The sequence below is a fragment of the Eptatretus burgeri genome, chromosome 2 (genome assembly GCF_056783735.1).
Source record: "Eptatretus burgeri isolate ZD-2024b chromosome 2, Ebu_testis_v1, whole genome shotgun sequence".
NCBI lineage: Eukaryota > Metazoa > Chordata > Myxini > Myxiniformes > Myxinidae > Eptatretus > Eptatretus burgeri.
The window spans coordinates 148,885,124-148,909,923 of NC_140962.1; the positions used below are offsets into that span (position 1 = coordinate 148,885,124).

Sequence of the window (24,800 nt, forward strand, 5' to 3'; positions counted from 1 at the left end):
TCTTCCTCTGGCTGCAGTTAAAGAAATGTTCAGGGCTGTCTTGTGGAGAAACTGAATTGGTAATCACTCAATTTCAGTATGATAGAGGGAAGTGTAAGAACAATGTTTTGAAATTTCCTTAATGAATCAATGAAAATTAGATATTATTTTAATTCAAAATGGAGATTCCATTTCTCTTCCACCATGTTTGTTGTGTTTAGATATTTGGCTACAAGATTTTTTTTTTTTTAATCTTCATAAACATAAAACAAGATGATTTCACATTTTGTAATTTTTGTTCGTCTTTACTCGCCTCCGCAGAATGGCTGGTGGAGCATCCGGCGAAGGATGAGCTGGAACAGAACATCTTGAGGAGTGTTTGTAAGTGAAGGGAAATTGGGAGGGCGTTCTTCCTCCTTCCTTCCATTTTCAGATTATTTATAATTCCATATTTCCTCATTTTCATTCTTTCCTTTTTCTTCTTTTTATATTTCACTCTATATTTCTTTCACTTTTTTTCACTTAGTTAATTTCCAACTCCATCTGCCCTCTTTCCAAGTGTCACTAGACCCAAAGGTTGTTTGATTGAACGATGTCCAACCAGGAGGTGGGTGGAATCCAAACTTGTGTTTATCTCACTTGTGTATATTCTCTCCCCCCCTGACTCTCTCCCCATCTCCCCCTCTCCCCCTCTCCCCCTCTCCCCCTCTCCCCCTCTCCCCCTCTCTCTCCCTCTTCCCTCCCCCTCTCTCATGATGTAGCCAGAACAAGAACTTTCTTTGCAATTACTCGAGTTAGTTCTCCAAACAGAAGCTGGTAGAAATATTGCTCGTTCATCCAAAATAGCTCACAATCCATGAGGAACAAGACATTTCCTGAGCTCTCTCATAAACGTCTCACCTGAACAACATTGCAGAGTGAGATATAATAAATAATTAATTACAAATCTAATCATGATCAGATGCGTATTAACCATGCACTGTACCAATACACCGCCTAACCATCGCCAGGAGAGAAGTTTATTGGTTTCATCTTCAATAAACTCTGATCTATCAATCACATCTCGTGTGACATACACAGATTTATCAGTGCTGTGTTTCACCTTTTCACATTTGTATTTTTCATCGAAAGTATTTTTCATAAATCGTCATTCTTTTTGTTTCTATTTCTCCTTTATTCTTCCTTTTTTTTTTTTTTTGCTTTCTTTATCCCTTTCCAGCATCACTCTTTCTCACCCTTTTCTCCTACTTTCCCACAAATCCTCTCCCTTATAATGTTCTTGAACTACTTCTTTCTGTTCTGACCTCCACATCCTCAATATTGCAGAGTTGCTTGTGGTTCAGAATGTTCATATATGGAGTGTTCAGCTGTTGAACCCAAGTTAACTTGAATAGACTTGTGTCAGCTCGGCTATCACTTCACTGGTGTTTGATGTCTTGAATGGAAACCTTCTGAGTTGATACAAGTAATACTTTCACTGATCAGGTTGCAGAGGGGATGAACATGAATCAACGTCTGTGAACAGGAGGAATGAGAGATGTCTGTCCAAATCATGAGATTTCTCATGAAATATAATTTTCTGTTAGGTCACTGCAACAGAGGATGGTGAATAGCACAAGATTGACCACCACCCCCTCCCCATATGTGATGGGGTGTAGTGTGGAAGCATCTTGCCTTCTCTGATTCTGATGTACCATACTCTGTTGCAGAGTGTCAGTCCTGCCAAAGCAGTTTGTTGGAAAGGGTTATACTGTGTGGTTTGCCTTTGTCTTCCCAGCAGTAGTTTGGACAGGAATTTGTAATTTGGACACGGTGCTGGTGATCGATCATCTATACCACTCGCGAAGGACATGGTGGAGATCTTTCACGTGCACCAACTAATGTCAGTGGATGGGATGCACAGTTTAATGGCCATTGGAGGGACGGCACACACATTGATTCACCCAGTCTGTGAAATACCGGGATAACAGTTTATTGATGGACCAAGAGAGGAATTTGGCTACGGTGTCAGTGATGGCTCACCTATACATTTAACGATGACCACACAGCTGACTTTCTTCTTGCTTTATTGGCTGAGGAAAAGTCATGGCAGATTGTAATCCATGGAGCTCCACAGACATCTTTCATGCTGTTGATTGTGGAAGTAAAGTGGATTGTGTGTCTCTCTCTCTCTCTCTCTCTCTCTCTCTCTCTCTCTCTCTCTCTCTCTCTCTCTCTATCTCTCTCTCTTTCTCTCTCTCTCCCTCTCTCTCTCTCTCTCTCTCTCTCTCTCTCTCTCTCTCTCTCTCTCTTTCTCTTTTTCTCTCTCTGTCTCTCTCTCTCTCTCTCGTTCTCTCTCGTTCTCGTTCTCTCTCTCTCTCTCTGTCTCTGTCTCTCTCTCTGTCTCTGTCTCTCTCTCTCTCTGTCTCTCTCTCTCTCTCGTTCTCTCTCTCTCTCTCTCTCTCTCTCTCTCTCTCTCTCTGTCTCTCTCTCTGTCTCTGTCTCTCTCTCTCTCTCTCTCTCTCTCTCTCTCTCTCTCTCTCTCTCTCTCTCTCTCTCTCTCTCTCTCTCTCTCTCTCTCTCTCTCTCTCTCTCTTTTCTGACAGTTTGGGTTTGGGTTCGGATCAAATAGTTTATTGACACATTTATGGTGAATGAACATCTTTGTGTTTTCACCACATTAGGGGAAAAAGGTTGCAACTTCAGCCTCCCTGGCATTGGTGAGTAATGCATTCTGAAGAATATCAGAATCATCAACAAGGTGATGCATAGTACAGGTGTTTTAAAAGAAAAAAAGACTGCTAATATTGTCCAGAACACGCAAGCACATGAAATTTTACATGGGGGGCATGGTTAGGAGTGGAGGGGTGTGGTTATTATGCTGGGGGCATTGTTACTGGGATGAGTGACCATGGTAACATTGGCAGCTTCGGGGACAAAATTGAAGAAACTTGCACGGAGGACACAAGAGGTTAGTCACCAATGGGAGTGTTACGGTGAGAATGTGATTTAACTGGGGTGAGTGATGGATGTAAGCATTGGTGTGGATATGGAAGGGCATGATTGTTGGGGTGAGTGACAGATGATCACATGTGCGTCACGAGGTTCGTGTACTTTGCGTGCTCGAGAAATTGTCACACGATACGCTCGCTCGCTCGCACCTGTTACATGTGTGACGATGCCACATTTACATCCTCCCTTTGTGTCCCCGGTTTACTGGGGAGACAAAGGCAGGATAAGATATGTGAAATGTGCTATGTGCCACGAAGATGGGTGGGTGTGGCGTTCAACGAGGCATGTCATGTGATTGAGGTTATGGTCTCATGTGCGGAAAAAAGTCCTGAACATTGGTCATCGCTTGGGAGATGAGGAATACTTGTACATCCTCATCCTTGCTACGTAATGCCTATGTCCAAAATATGTTCCCAGGATATGCTGTATTACCCTCTATCACCCCCATGGAGACTTTGGCAGTTTGCAGGACGTGATGAATACGATCCCAAGACTGACGTGAGGGACTCGTTACGTCTTTGGAGCATCCGGAATAGCCCCAAATGATGTCACAGATAGGTCATCAGTCCGTGCGACCATATCCACACAGCCACATCCCATATGAGCAGAGCTCTATGGTTGCAAAACGCACCGAGTGCCACGAGTGTGAAATGCGAATTTGAATGAGTGAGATTCAAACCAGGTGCCTTCTTTGTCAGGTTCTAGAACCACCATGGTAACACAAAATAGCTGAAATCCGAGATACCTCTTCTGTCTATGCGACCATACCCACACAGTCTCGCTGAAGATTCCGTAAAAGTCCGTCCACGTAGCTGCAAACCACGCTGAGTGCCTAGAGTTTTAAATACAACTAGATGACCCGTGAACCAATTGGGTTCCCGTTGTGACAGCTGTTGATAAAAAAAAATCATTAAAAAAAAAGATAGCTCCAGCGAACTATACCGCTGAGGTTGTTTGCATTGATCAAATTCTCCCGAAGAGTACTTGACTGAATCGGGAATTGATTTTTTTTAAATCATTTTTTTCGTTTCCCGATTTGAATGAAACTTGATACTGTACACCGCAGGAGAATGGTGAGTAAGGTGGGCCGAAAATTTTTGTGCTATCGTGCACCGTTTTGGCTGTATTTCAGGAACATACATTCAGGAGATAATGGACCGGCTGGTGGTGTTGCTTGTGAGTATAGTGTTCGGATGAAGCAGGCACCCCGGGCGCTGGGGGCTCGTCGGCCAGGTGAGGCCATAGGTAGATCCAGGGGCCATTAGTGTATTCGTGAACACAGGTACCCAAGGAGAGGGGCCTGGTGTGCCAGTGTAGTGTTCAATGGCACCGATACATACATACATACATACATACATACATACATACATACATACATACATACATACAAGATGAGATTTTTAGTAATATATAGATTTAAAAATGTGAGATTCGAACCAGGTGCCTTTGACAGGTTATAGAGCTGCCGTGGAAGCAACGAGGTACCCTACAATTGCTGAGCTCGTGGAACCTGAACCCCTCTCGACGTTCATACTGGTGTCGACTCGCTCCGATGCTGGGGTGAGGCACAGTGAGCCGTGCAATCTATGCGGAAGCATCAATTTTTACACCATTTTCCCAGCATTCTTCGTGTCTGATCCACTAATTTTCAACTTTCGGCCGAACCATGGTTCATAAAGGTCACAAAAACAATTATGTGGTACACAGGCCTCTGCTTGATGATAAAAGATGGGTCTGGGCTATCATCTAATGCTGGGAATCTGCCTAGCTTCTCAGGATAGAAAACTTTGATGTGGCGGAATCTCTTCGATTTTGTGGGAAGAGGACGAGGAAGCTGATCCTTCTTTAAAAGGGTCGGGCTAAAGCTAAAGGATGATTCACAATCACTGCCGTGACATGCCTCGACCATGATGACCAGGAACAAGAGAGATCCCAGTGCACTGCTTTGTGGGATATCAGCCTCAAAGAAAGTACAGGAAGGAGAAGATCAAGGGGTCCACATTCCTTGTTAACATGAAGGAAGTCTTCCTGCCAGCGAGATACAGTAAAAGCTGCGTTATCCGGCACTTTACAAACCAGAACATTCGACCAACCGGCACGTGAGGCATCTCAATTGAGCTGTTTCCTCATGACCACAAAGGTCGCTCACCGAGAGTAGTTCCCGATGCCGCTGGTAGGCATTCATTGTGGCCTTGCTCATCGTCCTCCTTTACCCGCTGATTACTAAGCCCCGACTGCCATATTATTTCTGGTCACGAGTGGGCTTGGGCAGTTCTCTACATGTGGAATCGATTCTCATTCCCAGCTGTTATATCAATTTCATTACTAATCTATTGATCACAAACAGTTTACAAAACAACACAAGTACTAAAGTATTAGTTTATTAACTGAGTGATATATTTTCAGGAAAGTGGAGTGCTTTAACATATTTCTGTATTTATATCTGTTGTAAGTTTGGAGAAATTTCAGTCTGAAGAAAAGAGAATCTAAGTTTGATTTCTCTTAACAGCTCATCAGCATGGTTTGTTTATTACCCCATCAAAAGAGAAAAAACTAGAGGGGGAGCACACGGTAGAGTGCAAAACCTTCGCCGCCAATACTGCTGGGTCACTCAAGTGAACCTAATATCTTATTCATTAAATATATCAACAGTGCTTAAAGAGTTATAGTTCTTTTCTCCATTTTTTTTTGGGGGGGGGGGTTGGAAATCACTTAAAACATGTAGAAATGCAAAAAAAAGAAATCGAAATTTTGTTGAAAAAAAGTTGCAAATTTTTTTTTGGGGGGGGTTGGAAATCACTTAAAACATGTAGAAATGCAAAAAAACATTTTTGGGGAGGTTGTAAATCACTTAAAACATGTAGAAATGCAAAAAAAACATTTGGGGGGGGGGGTTGGAAATCACTTAAAACATGTAGAAATGCAAAAAAAAGAAATCGAAATTTTGTTGAAAAAAAAGTTGGAAATTTTTTTTTTCTCTAACAAATTTTTTTTGGGGGGTGGGTTGGAAATCACTTAAAACATGTAGAAATGCAAAAAAACATTTTTTGGGGGGTTGGAAATCACTTAAAACATGTAGAAATGCAAAAAAAAATTCTTTTTTGGAGGGGGGTAACAATTTTTTTTTTGGGGGGGGGGGGGTTGGAAATCACGTAAAACATGTAGAAGTGCAAAAAAAAATTTTTTTCTCAATTTTTTTGGGGGGGGGGGGACCAAGTCCAAAATTTAATGGCATGATCCTTGAACCATACCTAACCCCCCCAGCAAGTTTCGTCGAAATCCGTCAAGGAGTTTTTCCATAATACTGTTCATACACAAACACACAAACAAACACACAAACAAACAAACAAACAAACAGAAAGGGGTGAAAACAGTAACCTCCATCCATCTTCGAAGATAGCGGAGGTTAACTAGAATTGCGCTCAGTAGAGCGCATACCTCCCCCAGGCTGAATGGTTTACATTTTGTATCCCAATGATGGGCCGGATCTGGATCCAGACCTGAACCTAAATTGAATTAGCTCGTTCTTTACACCGAACCATCTCATCCAACTAGTTTTGTCATAATCCATCCCCAACTTTTTCAAGTATCATGCTATATATCGATTTTCTCTCAATGGTGAAAAATTATTTAAGAAATTAACAATATTCTCTTTCCGGATCTGGATTTGGATCTCCACCAAAATTGAATCAATTCTTTCTTGTCTACCAACCTGCCCACCAAGTTTCATCTGAATCCATTCATAACTTTTTGAGATATCGTGCTGCATATCATTTTTGACCCTATCTCTCAATGGTAAAGAATCACTTTAAGAATCCGAGTATCCGGATCTGGATCTTCACCAAAATGTAATCATTTCATCCTTGTGGCACACCCAACTTGTCCACCAAAATTCGTCCAAATCCGTCCACAACTTTTTGAGATGTCCTGCTCACAGACAAACTAACAGGCAGACAAACAGACGTAGACAGGGGTAAAAAACATAACCTCTGTCCACCTTCGGTTGTGGAGGTAATTGTTTGATAGACAAACAAACAAACAAGAAATCACTCATGGAGCGACACTTGGGAAAACAATGAACCAAACACTGTTGCGGCATATACTCCACTATCAGGGCTGGGAAATTAGGAGCAAAGCTGGCCTCCGATTACCGATGGATTGCCTGATTTGACAAACCAATGATGTGTGTTATCATTAGTTTGTAATTATCATGAGTTATCATGGAGATGCAATGCTTATTGTAATCATAATCATAATCATGCTCAGCATGATGGATAGGCATGGTTTTGAGGAATTTTCTGTTGAAACTTTTTTTCCTGTTGAAATATTTGTTTTTTAATCAAATGATTAATTAAATAAATATAAATTTAAAAAGTTAACAAATAAGAAATTCACATGCTGGATAGAACACAAATTCATCAATTGGAATTCACCAATTCTTCCATTGTTAAAGGATCATTAAAAAAAATAACTTCCAGGATCCGCATCGGATCCTGACCAAATCTGTGCGTTGCTGTCTTTGGCCAGTCACCAACACACACAAAAAAAAAAAAAATCAGAATGATTGCTTCAAAAACTGTGGACAAAAATAATGTGACACAAACAGACAGATGCTACACATGATCATACTTGATGAAATACTTTCGCCAAATAATAGACAGACAGGGGTGAAAACATAGCATAACTTCCACCAAACTTCGGTGGCGGAGGTAAAAACGTGTGAGATAGAGACGACCCGGCCTCAACTGTGAAAAGAGGCTTTTCTTTCGACGACCTTCCATCATTGTCAGGTCAGGTCAGATTAGATCTGTGACTTACTAAAGGTACCATGTAAACCTGTACTAACCTGTTTCATGGTCAGGTTGTCTGTGACTAAACCATCTTCCCCACCAAGTTTTTTGGTGAGGAGGGTGTATGATATGGACACCCAGCTGGATGAAGAACAACACCTGTAAAAGGGTTGAGGAACTCCTTGTGAGCCAATGGCCATCCAAATCTAGTGCCCAACTGTGTCTGCGGACGTCTTCCTGCAGTTGGGTTCCTTTTTATTAGGAGGTTGGTGGCAGGAATTGCACTCCGGCCACCGTAAAACCCTTCATTCTGCAAAACATTCTAAAAGCATAAAAAATTCTGAAAACCCACTCCGTGGGATGGGAGTACCTCCTGTGCAGCTTCCCTTCACAGGGCAGCTCACTGGATGACGGGATTGGGGCAAAGCCTTCGGGACCCCAATATTTGATGATAGGAGGGAAACCATGGAGTAACCTTTCAAGGTCAGATTGTGGAAGAGTGTGTTGGGGTGGTGCTGAAGTGTGTATCAGATGGCGGTCTCCTTGGGTTAACTTGAGGCGGTCCATTCGGGTGAGTGCCTGGAATGTCCTATCCTTAAGAGAGGATGATCACCTGTCTCTGTTATAATCTGAGCTCAAGAGTTTGGACCTCAGTATTGCAGCACTCTCTGAGGTTCGGATACCAGATTGCAGCAAGATCATGGCAGGTGGTTACACCTACTATTGGTCTGGTCGATCTGATGGTTACCAAGCCCAAGGAGTTGCTGTAGCTGTGTCCAATAAGCTGACTCCAATGATACTTGAGGTAACACTGGTCAACGAGCGTATTTGGTGTATAAATAAATAAATAAATAAAATTGTACGCAAGTTGCAGAATGGTAAAAGGTTTCGTACTATTAATGTGAGATTGGTCTCCGGCGTTGACATCAATACAATTTTTTATGCTGCACCCAAGGCATCAAAAAGCTATACTTACAGTATATCAAACAAAGTTTCAAATGGAGCACTTCTTCACCATCAGAGCATTTAAATTGCATAAGATGTGATAAGAAATGTGAATTGTTGCTGCCAGCTTGCCGGCTCGATGACAGAAGACGCCATTTGCTTTTTTGCTTCCTTCATCCCTACCCCGTTTAGAATCCCGTTTGGACACAGACAACTTGCCAGTTTTAATAAATATATAATTCAAGGTGGGAATCAGGTAGTGGAGATGGTAAAGTGTGTAAAATTAAATAAATATTTTGCGGGGCTCTGTCCGTTGTGGTGATGGTCATCCATTTAATTAAACAATTAATTAAAGCTCCTTTATGAAGATTTCAAAGTGTATGTAAATAAATAAATATATCTTTCAAAGGTCCAATATGGAGATAGCAAAGTGTATTTTTGCGGTTCTGTGTAGCAGGCACTTCCCCAAGGAGATGGCACCCAATATACAGTGATCCAGAGACAGTTATTTCAGTTGTATTCATTCAGTTAGCCATTCCATTATGTCTAGTGGGTAAATGCGACAAGATGTGTTGTGTCGGGCTTTTAGTAAGGTCTTCAATCCCCCTTCGCACAAACAATGCAGTGCTTTCACCACCTCCCTCCAACCGCCGCAACTACCATCATCTCCCTGGATGCTCACAACAGTCCATTGAAATTCCGGGAAACGGAGAATATTGGTGATGCCTTCGAGTCGGATTACATTGACGTGTAACTTGAAGTACAAGTGCGTGCTGGGACTCATTAGACGACGTCTGAGTAGCCCTGGCACTCCACTAAACGGCAACACTCAAACAAAAAGGGTTCATGGCCAGAGAGCGATCCCGAAAACCCATGGTCAAAGATCTCAGAGTTCTGGTGCATGGCTGAGCCTGGGAGCAACTGATTCCATTTTGAGCTCTAAAGTCTAGTGGAGCGGGGCTACTTCTCAGAGTGGCGTCTGCATGCCAATAGGGATGCTCGGGAATGTCTACAGGGTCTTTTGATGGGATTTTTGACTCCTTCGCCTGGGCTCTATAAAAATAGCGGCAGAGAGTAAATCCGAGAGACTTCCCAAACCAGAGCTGAGTTTTGATGATTTCGTTCATTCTGTCTGGCCTTACCATTGCGAGCCAAGAGGGCAGCACACGCCACTGAGACCAAGACAAGCGAGCAGTACCGAATCATGACCGAGGAGTTGCTAGGTCATCACCTGGTCATCAGCGCTTGTCTCCTGCTGTGTTCAGCAGCAATATTCATTAAATCATACTTAGATTATCTTACATGCCCCGTTAAGCTATTTTCTCACGCATCTATCTCTCCCAAATAATGTCTCATCTACCGTTGACACAAAAACTAAAAGAGCATTACCAATTTGCACTTCCTCCTCTGCATCTCATCTACATCTCATTTGCATCACACTTGCACCTCCCACTCACACACCATATACACCACAGTTTTCTTCCCTCCTCCCCCCTCCTAAGCAATTGGGTTGTGTCGGTCCATCGACCTCACCAGGTACCAAGAGGTCTCTTGCACCTCAACTGCTTCTCTTTCTGCACTCTCTAATTTCCTAAGGTGTGTGCCTGCTCGTGCCTGCTCGTGCCTGCAATGTGTAATATAATTTAAGATTGTAGAACTTTCACATCGATTTAACTCTGCTCTGTGTCTTCTCTTTGTAAATAATTGTCTTCCTTTTGCTGCACCCACGAATCCTTGCTTTCGGGGTGTGCACTGAGGTTACGAGACCCTAATTGGTTCAGCTGTCCACAGGTAAGGTATCATGCAAGGTTGTGTAAACCTGCCCAGAATGGCAGTGCCAATCATTGTTCATGGTTGCTTTGCAACCCGCCGGTCCATGGAGTTAACTGCGCCCGGTGGCCTCAGGACCGGGTGTTCAAGAGGGTGCTTCCCCTTGTGGTGAGCCTCGAACACCATCGAGTCCTTCACAGCATATAAACAAATAAATAATTTAAGTGGTTATATTTTAATTTTTATCTTAAGTTTTAGTTTTTTATAAACATTGACGATGCTCATACAAGAGTGACCACACAACGCACAGCAAGGGGGAGGCATGTAACAAGAGGGGCAGAAGAGGAAAGGACAAAACAGTGGGGAACAGAGACACTAGGAGATCTGTGGAAGGGAGAGGGATTGGGCGGGGAACACGGGGTATACAAGATGGACATTAAAAGGACTTTCAGGAAGGAAAGCAGGGAATTTGAAGGAGGTGGGTTTGGGGTGGATTAACGGGGGTAGAAAATATTGAGGTTTTGGATGGGGGAAGATATGAGGTGGTGGTAAACTGCTGTTTTGAAGGCCTGGAGGGAAGAATGGGATTGAAGAGAGTGTGGGAGTTTATTCCAAAGCCAGGAAAAAAAACTGGAATGAAAGAGTGAAGGTGAGCAGTGATTCGTGATTTTGATAGTTTTACCAGAAGGAGGTTGTTGGCGGACCTTGAGCGCCCTGCAGAAATAAGGTGGGGTCATACCGCAGCCAGAGCAGTGGGAGGCAAGACCGGATAGGAGACGGTAGAAGACAGAAAGACCACAGACCTGCTTGCGGTGAGAGAGTGAGAGACCAAAAGACTCGGCCTCATCGGGGGAGATACCAACGATGCTAAATGCCATGATTTCTACAGCGTGAAGCCGAGAAAAGTGAGACGCAGGAGTACCAGCCCAGAGGGGAGAGCAGTACTCCATCAGGCTGCGGATAAAAGCTTTGTATGTGGTCAGGAGCTCAGATGGGCCGACGAAGGACTTTGCACGATGGAAGATTGCCAGTCGGTGTCTGGCTTTGGAGGCCAGGTTGGAAATGTGGCTTTTCCAGGTAAGATCACGGCAGATAGTGAGACGCAGAAGCTTGAATGAAAGGACTTCTTCCAGAGGATTGTTGAGAAAGTAGATTGGGGAGGGGTTTTTCTAAACGGTCCTTTCAGAGAAACATCGTGAGAGTGAGAGATTTGTCCAGATTGAAAGACATGTTCTACGTGTTGGACCAGTTTGTGATTTTATCCAGATCTGCAGAGAGCGAAGAAGCTGCGCCTTGCCGGTCTGAGGGATGACAGATGTTATGGCAGAGGGTGGAGTCATAAGCAAAGTGATAAGGAGGATTTTCAACAGAGTCAGAGAGATCATTGATGAAAACCAGGAAAAGAACAGGGTACAGAACACTGGTCTGAAGTTGCAGGGATCTGTTTTTGCAATTTTTATGCAGGGTGGTAATGTTTGCTGATTTATAAGCAGATGGTAGATGACCTTGAGCAAATGAGAGGGTGAATAGAACAGAGAGAGGGTGAGCAACAGCAGAGGAGCAGGTTTTTAGTACACTTGGGCTGATGCTGTCTGGAGCAGTTGCAGAATCTGAGTCGAGGTTTGACAGCAAGCTCTCCACCTTGTCAGAAGAAGAGGACACCGAGTCCAGGGACAATTGGGCACAACTGGGTAAGGTGGGTACAGAAATGGTTGTTTTCGGACACAAGATTTAGATGCAAACACCGAGTTTAGGCATTCAGCCTTTTCACGTGCGGTATCAGCAGTGCGGCCATTTGACATAAGGGAGGTGATGGAGTGGGAACATACACCAGAAACAGATTTGATTAGACGCCACCAGGATTTGGAGGAGGGAGAGAGGTTTGAAAGTTCAGACTTGAGGTTAGAAAGATGTTGTTTTATGGCTCTCCTGAAGGTAGGAATACACTTATTCTGAGCTATTTTTGATAGGAACTGAGATTACCCTCAATTGGGTTTGTTTCTATGAGGCAAAGGCAAGTTTTTCAGGACAAATGCCTTGCCACAGACTTCAGTAAACCATGGGTGGGAGGAAGGGCAGGACAACTGATGATGAGAGGGGATAAATCTGTGCATAAGGAAGGGGAGCAAGTTTCTTTGAAAGAATTCCAGGGACGAGGCGATGTTGGAGAAAGTAGCGATGGGAGACCAGTCTAGAAGTTTGATGGCTGCTTGGAGACCCTGCCCGTCGGCCTGAGTGAAATTCCAGACTCAACGGTGTTGAGGTGGTTCTCCAATAATAGCCAGAGAGATGTCCACTTTGACAAGCACATGGTTAGATGAACCGATTGGAGCGAAGGAAGAGCAGCAGATATTTTCAGGGAAATTTGTCAAAATCAGATCCAGAAGAGATGGAGTACCATTGGTTGAGATCCGGGTCAGGAAATTGACCGATTGAGTTAGCCCCAATGAGTCGCAGAAGTCTTTTGCTGAAGTGCCATCGCAGGTGAGGGAGGTACCCACAAGTGTTGGTCGTGAAGTAAACAAAAAAAATAACAATTGTTGCAATAAAAGTTTTTTTGTGGATAAATGTAATTCCCAAAGGTTTTTTTTTAAGAGATTAATGTTTGTGTTTCTGTCCGTTTGTTGAGCAATGTTATAATGTGCCCCGTCTCGTGTCTGCAGATGGACGGAGCCCAAGTCTGGACCAGAACACTGCATATCCATTGATCAAGATCTCACGGGACCTTAGGATGGCGACTCTAACCAAGATCAAACATCGGTACCCAGAACACCCTGATCGATTTGATTGTTATCGACAAGTTGTTTCCTCTGAGAGTTTCTCCTCAGGCCATCACTACTGGGAGGTCGATGTGAGTTCGAGTTCTTGGTGCAGAATCGGAATCTGTTTAAATTCCATGGGGAGGAAAGGAGGAGGGTGCGTGTTGGGAGGAAATCCCAAGTCTTGGTGTTTAGAGAAATGGAAGAAAAAATACTTTGCATGGCACAACAAGCAATCGACCCCTGTGTCCGTACCAGGGAATCCTGAACAGTTTGGGTTCTTCTTGGATTATGAGGCGGGGGAGTTGAAGTGTTTCGGGGACTCGCAGGTGCTGCATGTATTCAGGGGGAACTTTCTGAACCCAATTAAACCTGCTATTGGGGTTTACGATGGTTTTGGTGATTCTGTGCGGTTTTGCTTGGTTTGATGATTTTGCTGATTCCGTCTGGTTTTGCTCATGTTGTGGATTTCGTTCATTCCTTCCGGTCATTCTTGTTTTAATGATTTTGTTTTTTCCATCCATGGTAATTACAAAGGGTTTCATGGATAATTCTAATGAGTTATAAAGCATTCTAAAGGGGGTGTCTTCTGGGTAATTCTGGAGTCTTCCAAAGTATAATTCTAATGGGTTTCAAAGGGTAATTATAATCAGTTCTAAATGATGATTACAAAGGGTTTAAAGGGTAATTCTAATGAGTTCCAAAAGGTAATTTTAGTGGGTTATAATGCATTCCAAAGGAGGTTTCCAAAGAGGGTTCCGGAGCACTGTTCTTCATGATCGGTTTAGAAGGGGGCCACTTTGGCCAATAAGATATCAGTGTGAAAGTAACCACAAGCCTGAAGAACTCCAAAATGGCTGCTATTAGGCCCCGCCTCCATATACTCCTCATTGTTGTGGTTAACTGGGCTGCAAGCGTGTTTGTATACTGCAACCATATCCTGATATAGTTATGTTACTTTTATGGTTCATGTTGGAACACTCATTTGAAACCATTGGGTCAATTTGAAAGCATTTATGGCGGATTAAGATGGGCTGTTTGCATATTTGTATATTATCGGCCACACGTCAGGGGCCACACTTTCAGCCACCAGGGGCCGCCAGTGGCTTGTGGGCCATGCATTGATGAACGGGGTTCTAGAGGGTTCCATAGGGTAATTCTCATGGGTTTTATTCATTTCTAGGCATTGCCTATTTCATATTAAAAATGCAAAACTCAACCACTTCTTTCGGACATGGGTGTTTTTGTTTTCTGAAATTCATCCCCAGGTGAATCCATCAGGAAAACAACAGAAACCTTGGGAAACAAGTCAAGGAACATGAAAGGGAATTTGAATGTAATTGCTCAGATCTATCAGCTGTTAGGAAGGAACTCACAAACAATTTTCCTTAAAGTAACACGGAATATTAATCGGTATCTTTGTAGATATGAAGTATTTTGTACCGGAAGTATTACTTGATCTTTGGTGTCAGAAGTGGGTCACAGTTGGGAGACAATCAAACTGACATTGTCCATCTTGTAAACAAGTTGAAGTGGATGAAAGGGACCCAAGAGGGTGATGTGTAAAAACAAATCCTTGTTGATCACAGATCCATCCAATCTAATATATTGTTCATAGGTACAACCAATGTGAATGTCTATTCTATTGATCACAGGTACAACCAATGTGAAGATCAATTGGATTGATCGCAGGTTCAACCAATGTGCATTATTATATTAATACGCTAAGCCATATTTTGTGGACGTATCTCCTCTGAAACTGCCGGATGGATTGTCGCCACTTTCGGTATTTGGGTGCTCTGTGGTTTAATGTACAGCATAGGCAATGTGAGATCGTGCCAGATTTTTTGGTGCATTTGCATGGCAACGTGTGATGTCACTGCTGAGAGGCATAATGACGTCATGACATCATTGGTCATTCGCTGACGTCATTACGTCTGTCGTCAACAGACCGTCACTGCTGAGAGGCGTAATGCCACTCCTAGAAAACAGTGTCTGCAATGTAAAACCCTCTTCTGCACGTGCTGACTTCCTCAGAAGGTGCATTTGACACAAAAAATGTAACAAGAAATATTGTATATAAAGAAATTCTATAAATCGCATTGTGAACACTGGATATATTGATGTCCTAATAAACCCTCATTCTAGAAACTTTGCGCGGAGTGCGGGTTTAGCTAGTATCTATTATATCGATCACAGGTACAACCAATGTGAAGCTCTATTCTATCAAGCGATGGGTGAGAGATGATGGAGTGACGTGTGATAAAAAGATCATACTTACCTGATGAAAGATGAACAAATCATGATTACCTGGTGTGTGATGAACAAATTGGACTTGCATGACGGGAGAGAAATCCGTGAATTAATGTGGCAGTCATCTTTGTCAGGTGAGGGTAGGGACCTACTCTTGCTGAGTGGTCCAAAAGAAGGACCATACATTTGTGCCCCTCGGGGTTGGAGTGGATGTGTTTGTTGTGACCATGTACTTCAGCTTTTGGGTTGGGATGCATGTTGTCATGGAAATTTAGGATGTATATAAATCAGAAAAGACTTTATAGATTGTTTATTGAATAAACACATGTGCGTTGTGAAAGTCTGTTGCAAATTTTCCAGGTAATCTCTCACTATAGGCAGAGTATTACTGAGCTTTATATTATTTCTAACAAGGCGTGGTCTATACCACAAGCATCATTTCAAAGAAAACTAATTAATCAATGTCAAACTACAAAGAACTTTGTAAAGCAATAATTAATTCAAAAAAAAAGAAAGGAAAAACAACTCCATATCTGGCCATGTGTGCCCCGAGGCAGGATATGGGGGGGTGAAGAATAGCAAACTCTTGGTTAGGACGTGCGTGGGCCAGTGTAACTCTTTCATATAGATAAGTCTGTCGTGGATCCCTTTTGACTTGTGACTAAAACAATAAATTTCATGCTTTAGCTCTTCAGTTTAAATGATCCCTCCAGGTTGGAACACCCAAATTATGTCCTCAACACAAAACTTAACATTTCCAATCATGTAGGATTTATGAATCTGTATCATCTCCATAGAGATGTGAATAATGCACATTCTTCATATAGAATTAGACCATACAATAACAATGCAACAGATTCACAGCAAGCAAACTACCAGCGAGCACAATGAACAAACAGAAAAATCAGAGGTTACTCCACGAACATTTGCAACACTTAATAATTCTCCCCCTTAGGGACTTGAACCTCTTAAAGAGCAAGGCCTCCAACCATCTCCTGGGTGGGGGGGGGGGGTCACCCCCTCCCCTTCAGTGGCATCCAACCCCTTAATCTTCGGCCTATCAGTGAAGGTTCTCTTTTGTATACCTCTCCTATCAATGGAGTACCACATTACCCATTTAGCTGAGAGATGCAGCATCCGATTTGAAGAAAGAGCAAACATCTTAGTTTGTTAGAGCAAACATCTTAAACTAAGAGCAAACATCAAACATGGTGCTGCTGCAAGCCAGGCTGGGGTTTGTGGTCCTGTCACAGTCGCCAAATTGTGGTGGAATAGAACACAATTTCCACTCAGGTTTATGCATACAAAAGAGAATCTTTAATTTCGTATTTACAGAGGAAGAACATTCAATGATTCAACGAAGCATCCAAATGATCTTCACAAATAAGAAGCCCGAAGCAATCCCTCTTATTCTCGTTTGACATTCAAATCATGGGAGGGTGAGACTTTTGGCAATTCAACTTTGGGAAGGGCTGATAAGCACAAGGTGAAAGTTTGCGATATGCATTCTCAAAACATTCAGCCTGTTTCTATGCATCGAGCAAGACCTTTTCCACCATAAGATACAATTCTACTTTACTTGTATATTCATTTATATCTCTATGGAGGTCAAAAGACTGTTGGACAAAAGGAAAATTTTGCTGACAGTCAATTTGACTCCAGTACAAAAGTAAAACCTTATTTTTTTCTGTGTTCAATTAAAAGCAACAAGTGAATGTAATTGAGAATAAATGAATACAATTATTTTTCTTCCACAAGAGAATCAAAGACATGCTGTATTTACCAGAGTCCTTGACTTTTGTGGACAAATCTCTTTGCCCAAGCATTTTAAAGCATTATTTGTTAAATTCACCCAGGCACACAAGTTAGACTTTAAGTTCCCACAATTTCCCGTTTTGTTCATACAGAACAACTGCAAAATTTAAATATGTCTTCGGCTCGCGGCAGGATCCATCTCCACATCACCACCCAGACTTGAGCTCCATTGTAGGTCACCATTTGAGCAAGTGAATGTAACCTCCATCCTTTTTGGGGGGGGGGGGCACCACCTCCCTTCTTGTCCCATGAAGTTAGGGCACCCAGGCAGTCTATAAGAAAAGAAACCCTGTGCACACCGAATACATCCAACAGGTAATCACCTCTTTTCTAATATATACTAATCACTTTTTATTTGAACAAGCCACTCTAATTCCTTTTCTATGCTTGTTTTTGGAGCCTCTTGCTCACAGTCTCAAGTCCCTTCATTAAGATCATCCAACTATTTTTGATTTTTTTGCAACAATTGTATTCTTTCAAAAGGGTTTTCATCAAACCTGGGGGCACGTGTGTTTGGTTTTTGAAGCTTTCCATAAAATTCCACCATCATAGTGTCTCGACCGGATTTTACACTAGGTTTGTCATGTTTTGGGTTTTCTTGGTCTTCTGAATCTTCATGGTCGCTCAAAGACAGAAGGTCCAGAAGAACTTCACGCACCACCATTGTTGTAACTGTAACAAACTTTCTCACACATGCTCCGATTATTGCCTTCATACATGCAATTATAACGATGATAGCAACGAATATCATAAGCCTTCTGAACAATATATGGAGTATCCATGCTCCCCAACGCCCAAATATTTCCTTTCACAGGACCAAAATTCACAGCCTTTGTTGAAATAATGATGTTTTGCAGCTTCTGTTTTAATTTTGGCAGCGAGGTCATCAATCCCTTCAGAGTCCATTCCCTTCCCTACAAACGAGACAGCCTTCCTATTTCTCTATTCACGACTTCAAAATGCAGTGAGTATTTTTCCAATCCTTCCCCCTTATCTAGTGAGGCAAAGTTTATCATACACTGAGGAGAGTGGTCATCCTTTTCCCCTGCATATAGGAAGTTACATCTCTCCAAATACTTAGGATAGTACCAGTACCAATAATCAGTACAATTATACCCCCCTTTTCCCAGTTATCAGTCGCTACCTTATCATGCAAAGCAAACAACGATAAAAGTATAGTCAAGATCAATGCAGGGAATATAATCATGGTTTTCAACGAGTGTTCAAGGGGTCCTGGTTCCTTGGAGCTTTCTTGTAATGGAAGGAGTGGACCCATGTTGGTCTGCCTTCGCACTTCACCGCAGTATGAGTGGTCAGCAGAATTTGGTACGGCCTGATCTACTTTGGTTGTAATGTGTTGTTTCTTCTGTGTACTTTAATGAGCACGTTATCTCCTGGTCGTGATAGTCCTCAGCTGCTGCTTCTGGCAATGCCTCCTTTACCCGTGAGTAAAACGCTCTCACAGTATTGGTTAATCCAATAGAAAAGGTAAGCATTGTATCATGCATTTGGTGTATGTCCATTTCCTTTATGCTCAAAGGTGTGGAGGGTGGTGCTCTCATTGGTTGTTCCATTAAAATTTCATGGGGTGAAAGCCCTGTCTTCCTACTTGGAGTTGAGCGCATCACCATTAGTGCCAAAGGTATAGCCTCTGGCCACGTAATATTTGTCTGTTCGCAAATTTTGGCCTGTTTGTTCCTCAAAATTCCATTGTGGCATTTTACCTCTCCTGCAGATTTGGGATGGTAGGGGAAATGCAGATGTTGGTTAATGTTCAATGCCTTGCACAGTTTCTTCACCACTTCTCCAGTGAAATGTGGTCCCTGGTCACTCATAATTTTGCATGGAATTCCAAACCGACAGATGACATCCCTCGTTAAGAGTTTTACCACTGTAATCGCATCTGCCTTCCTGCATGGGTAAGCCTCGATCCATTTTGTGAACATATTGACGATGTGGCCAATACATGTTCATACCAATTCCACTTGGTCATGCTGATAAAATCCATCTGAATGTATGCAAATGGCCCTGGTGGTGGTGTAAGTGCTCCTTGAGCAGCCTGATGTCCTTTACCTGGGTTATGCTTTTGTCAAATCAAACATGTCTTACAATATTGTTCTGTTACTGCCATGGATCCAGGAGCATATCAGGTTGAACAAATGATCTCCCACATCCTCCCTTTGTTTGTATGGCCAACCTCATGCACCACATGAGCAATTCATGGCAGCATTGCTTTTGGTGCCACCACACACTTATCTTTTGTCCACAAGCCTGAGTTATTGTTGATCTTGCGACCTGCATCATGCCAAGATTGTCCTTCAGACTCATCCACTGCACTCTGTTTTGTTGTTGGTTTTGGAAGCTGCAAAACAGCCTTTATTCTGTCAGATGACAAGCAGCGGGTATTTGCCTCCAAAATGTGCCTGAGATATCTGACCGTCTCTTGACAGAATTGCAGCTTGTCTTTTGATGCTTAATGTCCCTTTTGTGCCAATGCGGATAATAGTACAAGGATATCCTGTTCACATGCTTCCCCTGTTGTGGAACAAACGAGCAAATCATCAATGTACAGTACAAGCACAGACTCTCCCGGGAATCTTATATCATTCAAATATTCTCTCATGCTCGGGAGAGCAGTGTCGGACTCTCTGTGTAACATTGTGGGAGTGCTATCCAAGTATATTGCCATCTGTTATAGGTGAACAGACACCCGAGTTATGAGTCCGGATTAATTGGTATCAAGGAGAACGCTGAACTCAAATTAATGACGGCGCAGTACCTGGTATTACTTTGGATGCTCAATAGAATAGTAACAGGGTTTGGGCCAACAGGGTACGCGAGTAGTATGCACTTATTTATCACCCAAAAATCTTGGACAAATCTCTAAGTCGCCTTCCCCAGTTTTCTAATAGGAAAGATGGGTGTATTACACCTGCTGATGGTCGGAATAATGATTCTCTTCTCCAACAATGATTGTATTACCGGAGCGATACCCTGTTCGGCTTCTGGTCGCAACAATTATTGTGGTTTCATAGGCAATGGTTTTGATGAATCAAATTTTTATTTTCACGTGCTGCACCCCTTTAATTTGTCCTTCGTCATTCACGTGTTTGGCCCATAAGCTCTCTGGTACCTTATGCAATAACTCAAGAGAAACATTCGCTACTACCGTCAGGGGTCTGATGATTCTTCCAAAATGCCACGAGGTCTTCACAGAGTTACCTTCCCACATGAATCCTTATCCATCCTATCACCACAGCTACATTCCACAATAATTCCCAATCAATTGTCAGCTCTTTCATCTTAATGCAATAATTATTGGCCCTATGTCCTTTACACTCTAGGTCCCTCGGCGCATTGTAACAAGCTCAATACCTGTTCACACTACTCCTGAGGCATGTCCAAGAATACGCTGCCCAGTGTGCATCATACTGAACATCCCAATTGAGATAGTAAACCTCGTCCCAGCAAATTCACTGGGGAATCAGTTCCAAATGAAAAAGCATAATGCTCTGCCAAAGGTCCGCCATTGTTCAACTCAAAACTCCAAGGGTCCTTTTGCTCTCTTGTAACATCAGTTTATTAGGATTTGCAACACTTTTTTTCTATACCTTGTCGAGGCTTGTATGAGAGCTAACACACAACGCACATCAAGGGGGCATGAGACAAGAGGGGCGGGAGTGGGAGGGAAAAATCAGTGGGGAACAGACACATTAGGATATCTGTGGAAGGGAGAGGGATGGGACGGGGAACATGGGGAATAGAAGACAAACATTACCGGGACTTTCAGGAAGGAAAGCAGGGAATTTGAAGGAAGTGGGCTTGGGTGGATTATCGGGGGTAGAAAAGATCGAGGATTTGGATGGGGGATGATAAGAGGTGGTGGTGAACAGCTGTTTTGAAAGCCTGGAGGGAAGAATGGGATTGAACAGAGTGAGGGAGTTTATTCCAAAGGCAGGAAAAAAGAGAAATGAAAGAGTGAAGGTGAGCAGTGATTCGTGATTTTTGTAGTTTCAACAGAAGAGGGTTGTTGGCTGACCTTGAGCGCCCTGAGGAAATGTGGTGGGGACAAATCGCAGAGAGAGCAGGGGGGCAAGGCTGGAGAGGAGACGGTAGAAGACAGAAAGACCACCGACCAACCTGCGGTGATTGAGTGAGAGGCCCAAAGACAGCCTCATTGCGGGAGATGCCGATGATCTGAAATGCCCTGGTTTCTACAGCGTGAAGCCGAGAAAGGTGGGAGGCAGGTGCACCAGCCCAGAGGGGAGAGCAGTACTCCATCAGGCTACAGACAAAAGCTTTGTAAGTGGTCAGGAGCTCAGGAGGGCCAAGGAAGGACTTTGCATGACGGAGGATTCCCAGTCGGCGACTGACTTTGGAGGCGAGGTTTGAAATGTGGCTTTCGCAGGAAAGGTCATGGCAGATAGTGAGACCCAGAAGCTCGAAAGAAAGGATTTCTTCCAGAGGATTGTTGAGAAAGTGGATGGGTGGGTTTTCTTAACGGTCCTTTTGGAGAGACAAAGTGAGAGTGTGAGATTTGTCCGAATTGAAAGACATGTTCCACGTGTTGGACCAGTTTGTGATTTTATCCAGATCTGCAGTGAGCGAAGAAGCTACTGCTTGCCGGGCTGAGGGATGACAGATGGTATGGCAGAGGGTGGAGTCATCAGCAAAGAGATAAAGAGGATTTTCCAGAGAGTCGGAGAGATCATTGATGAAAACCAGAAAAATAACAGGGCCCAGAACGCTGCCTTGAGGAACTCCAGCCTGGTCAGGAAGAGGGGGAGAAAGAACTCCATTTAGGGCCACACGTTGACTGTGACAGGAGAGGAAGTCTACGAGTCATGAGTGGAGATGGCCTTGGATACCACGGGAAGAGAGTTTGGTGAGCAAAGCAGGGTTCCAGACCATGTCAAAAATGCATGATATGTCTCGGGATATGGCTTTAATATCAATTCCGACATTGAGGACCTCCACCCATTGTTGGGAGAGCATAAGCAGCATAACCCGGGTAGAGTGACCTGGTCTGAAACCAAATTGATTATCTGAAATCAAGCCATTGGAGAACAGGAAAGATTTAATGTCTGATGTGATGATGGGTTCGATAACCTTGCTGATGATTGTGAGAAGGCTGATTGGTCTGCAGTTGCAAGGATCTGTTTTTGCACCTTTTATGCAGGGTAGTGATGTTTGCAGATTTCAAGCAGATGGCAGATGACCTTTAGCAATGAGAGGGTGAATAGAACAGAGAGAGGGTGAGCAAGAGCAGAAGAGCAGGTTTTTAGGACACGTGGGCTGATGCCGTCTGGGCCGGTTGCAGAATCTGAGTCGAGGTTTGACAGCAAGCTCTCCACCTTGTCAGGAGAAAAGGACTCAGAGTCCAGGGACATTTGGGTGCCACTGGGTAAGGTGAGTAGAGAAAGTGATGGGTTTTGGACACAAGATTTCAATGCAATCAGCGAATTTAGGCATTCAGCCTTTTCACGTGCGGTCTCAGCAGTGTGGCCTTTTGAGGTAAGGGAGGGGATGGAGGAGGAACATACACCAGAAACAGAGTAGATTAGATGCCACCAGGATTTGGAGGAGCTAGAGAGGTTAGATAGTTCAGACTTGAGCTTTGAAAGATGTTGTTTTCTTACTCTCCTGAGGGTAGATACACACTTGTTCCGAGCTTTATGGAAGGAACTGAAATTACCCTCAGTTGGGTTTGCTTTCCGTATGGCACAGGCAAGTTGTTTCAGGACAACTGCCTTGCCACAGGCTTCAGTGAACCATGGGCAGGAAGAAGGGTAGAACAACTGAAGATGAGACGGGATAAATCTGTGCATGAGGGAGAGCAAGTTTCTTTGAAATAATTCCAAAAATGAGTTGATGTTGGAGAAAGTAGCGATGGGAGACCAGTCTAGAAGTTTGATGTCTGCTTGGAGAGCGTGCCAGTCAGCTTTTGAGAAATGCCAGACTCGACGGTGCTGAGGTGGTTCTCTGATAACAGCCAGAGAGATGTGCACTTTGACAAGCAAGTGGTCAGAATAACCAATTGGAGCGGAAAAAAGAGCAGCAGATATTTTCAGGGAAATTTGTCAAAATCAGATCCAGAAGAGATGGAGTACCATTGGTTGAGATCCAGGTCGGGAAGATGACTGATTGAGTCAGTCCCAATGAGTTGCAGAAGTCTTGCTGAAGTGCCATGACAGGTGAGAGGGGTACCCACACCTAACCATCTGGCATGATGACAATTGAAGTCACCACATATGAGGAAGAGATAGTTTGGATGAGAAGATAGAAGTTGGTCCATGGTTTTTGGATAGTGAGGTGTAGATGGAGTCATCACTGTTTGGTGGACGATACAGTACACATATAAACATGAGGTGGGAGTGGAGGGAAGCCGTAGCCAGAGGTATTCCTGGGGGTGAGGGGGAGTGAGAGCAGTTCATGGAGAGTGAGGAATTGAGTTTTTGATGAAGAGAGCAACTCCTCCACCAGGACAAGGCTCAGGTCTGTCACAACAGAGGAGGGAGTAACTATGGAGAGATACTCGGGAGTCAGAGACATCTTGAGGGTGGAAAGTTTCTGTTCGGCAGATTATGTCTGGTTTGTCAGTGGCAACCTGTATGGAAAGATCTGTAAGGTTTGAGCGAAGGTCCTGGATATTTGAGGTCCACACTTTTAATGAAGAGGCAGGGGAGGAGGGTTTGGGTGCAGGGGATGGAAGGGGAGGGGGAGGGAAGGACAAGGGAGGAGGGGGGAGAGGTAAGGAGAGTTGTTGAATGAGTGTGGGGGATTGCAGAATAGCTATGGGAGGGGGCCGGATGAGAAGGAGGAGAAAAGACTCTGTGGTGCTGGGGGAGAGGGGTGGGCAAGAGAAGGGGCAGAAGGCATTTGAGGAGGTAGAGTGATGTGATGGAGGTGAGAGGGCAGGGGAAGGAGGTACCTTTGTGGATGTGAGGGGGGGCAACTTTGAGAAGGGTGTGTGGGGGGGTGAATGGTGGGAGAAGGGTGAGTGGGGAGAGTTGAGGGAGAAAGGTGAGAGGGAAGCTTGGAGGGAGAAGAGTGTGTTGGTTGCTTTGAGAGGGGTGAGTTGGCACTGAAGTGGGGAAAAAAGGAATGATTGATGGAAAGCAAACATTCATTGCAAACTAGGATTTATTTATTTTTAGGTCAGAGATGTGACTTAAGATAATTCTTAATGGATGCAATAAAGGCGAATTAAGAGAATGGAGAGAAGAAATGCTGTTGGATTTTTTTTGGCAAGGTATGAGGGAAAGGTCGAATTGAGAGCAGTCTGTTGAAATAATAGAGTAGTGCATTACGATATCGTAATGAGAACCACACGTGTGAAAGAGGAAGATGAAGCATTTTCGAGATAGTTTTTATTATTTTATCTATTTATTTTGAGAGAGTTTTCATCAGATTAGGTAATGAGAAGGTTGTAGAAAAAAATCGTGAGGTGAATGGTGAATTTGGATCGGTGAACGCAGGGGGTAGAAACAGATCACGT

The 24,800-nt window shown here is 43.5% G+C and overlaps 1 protein-coding gene and 1 pseudogene across 2 annotated transcripts in view; one reads left to right on the forward strand and one right to left on the reverse strand.

Moving 5' to 3' along the window:
- LOC147033513 (E3 ubiquitin-protein ligase Midline-1-like) overlaps positions 1–13,465 on the forward strand; it is a 50,766-nt pseudogene extending 37,301 nt beyond the window's left edge. The window contains exons 7-8 of the transcript XR_015051406.1: positions 301–360; positions 13,139–13,465. The product of XR_015051406.1 is annotated as an E3 ubiquitin-protein ligase Midline-1-like (transcript). The remainder of the gene's footprint in view (positions 1–300; positions 361–13,138) is intronic.
- Positions 1–24,800, reverse strand: part of LOC147033509 (E3 ubiquitin-protein ligase TRIM7-like) — a 1,095,521-nt gene that overhangs the window by 187,704 nt on the left and 883,017 nt on the right. The gene's annotated exons all lie outside the window — the stretch shown is intronic.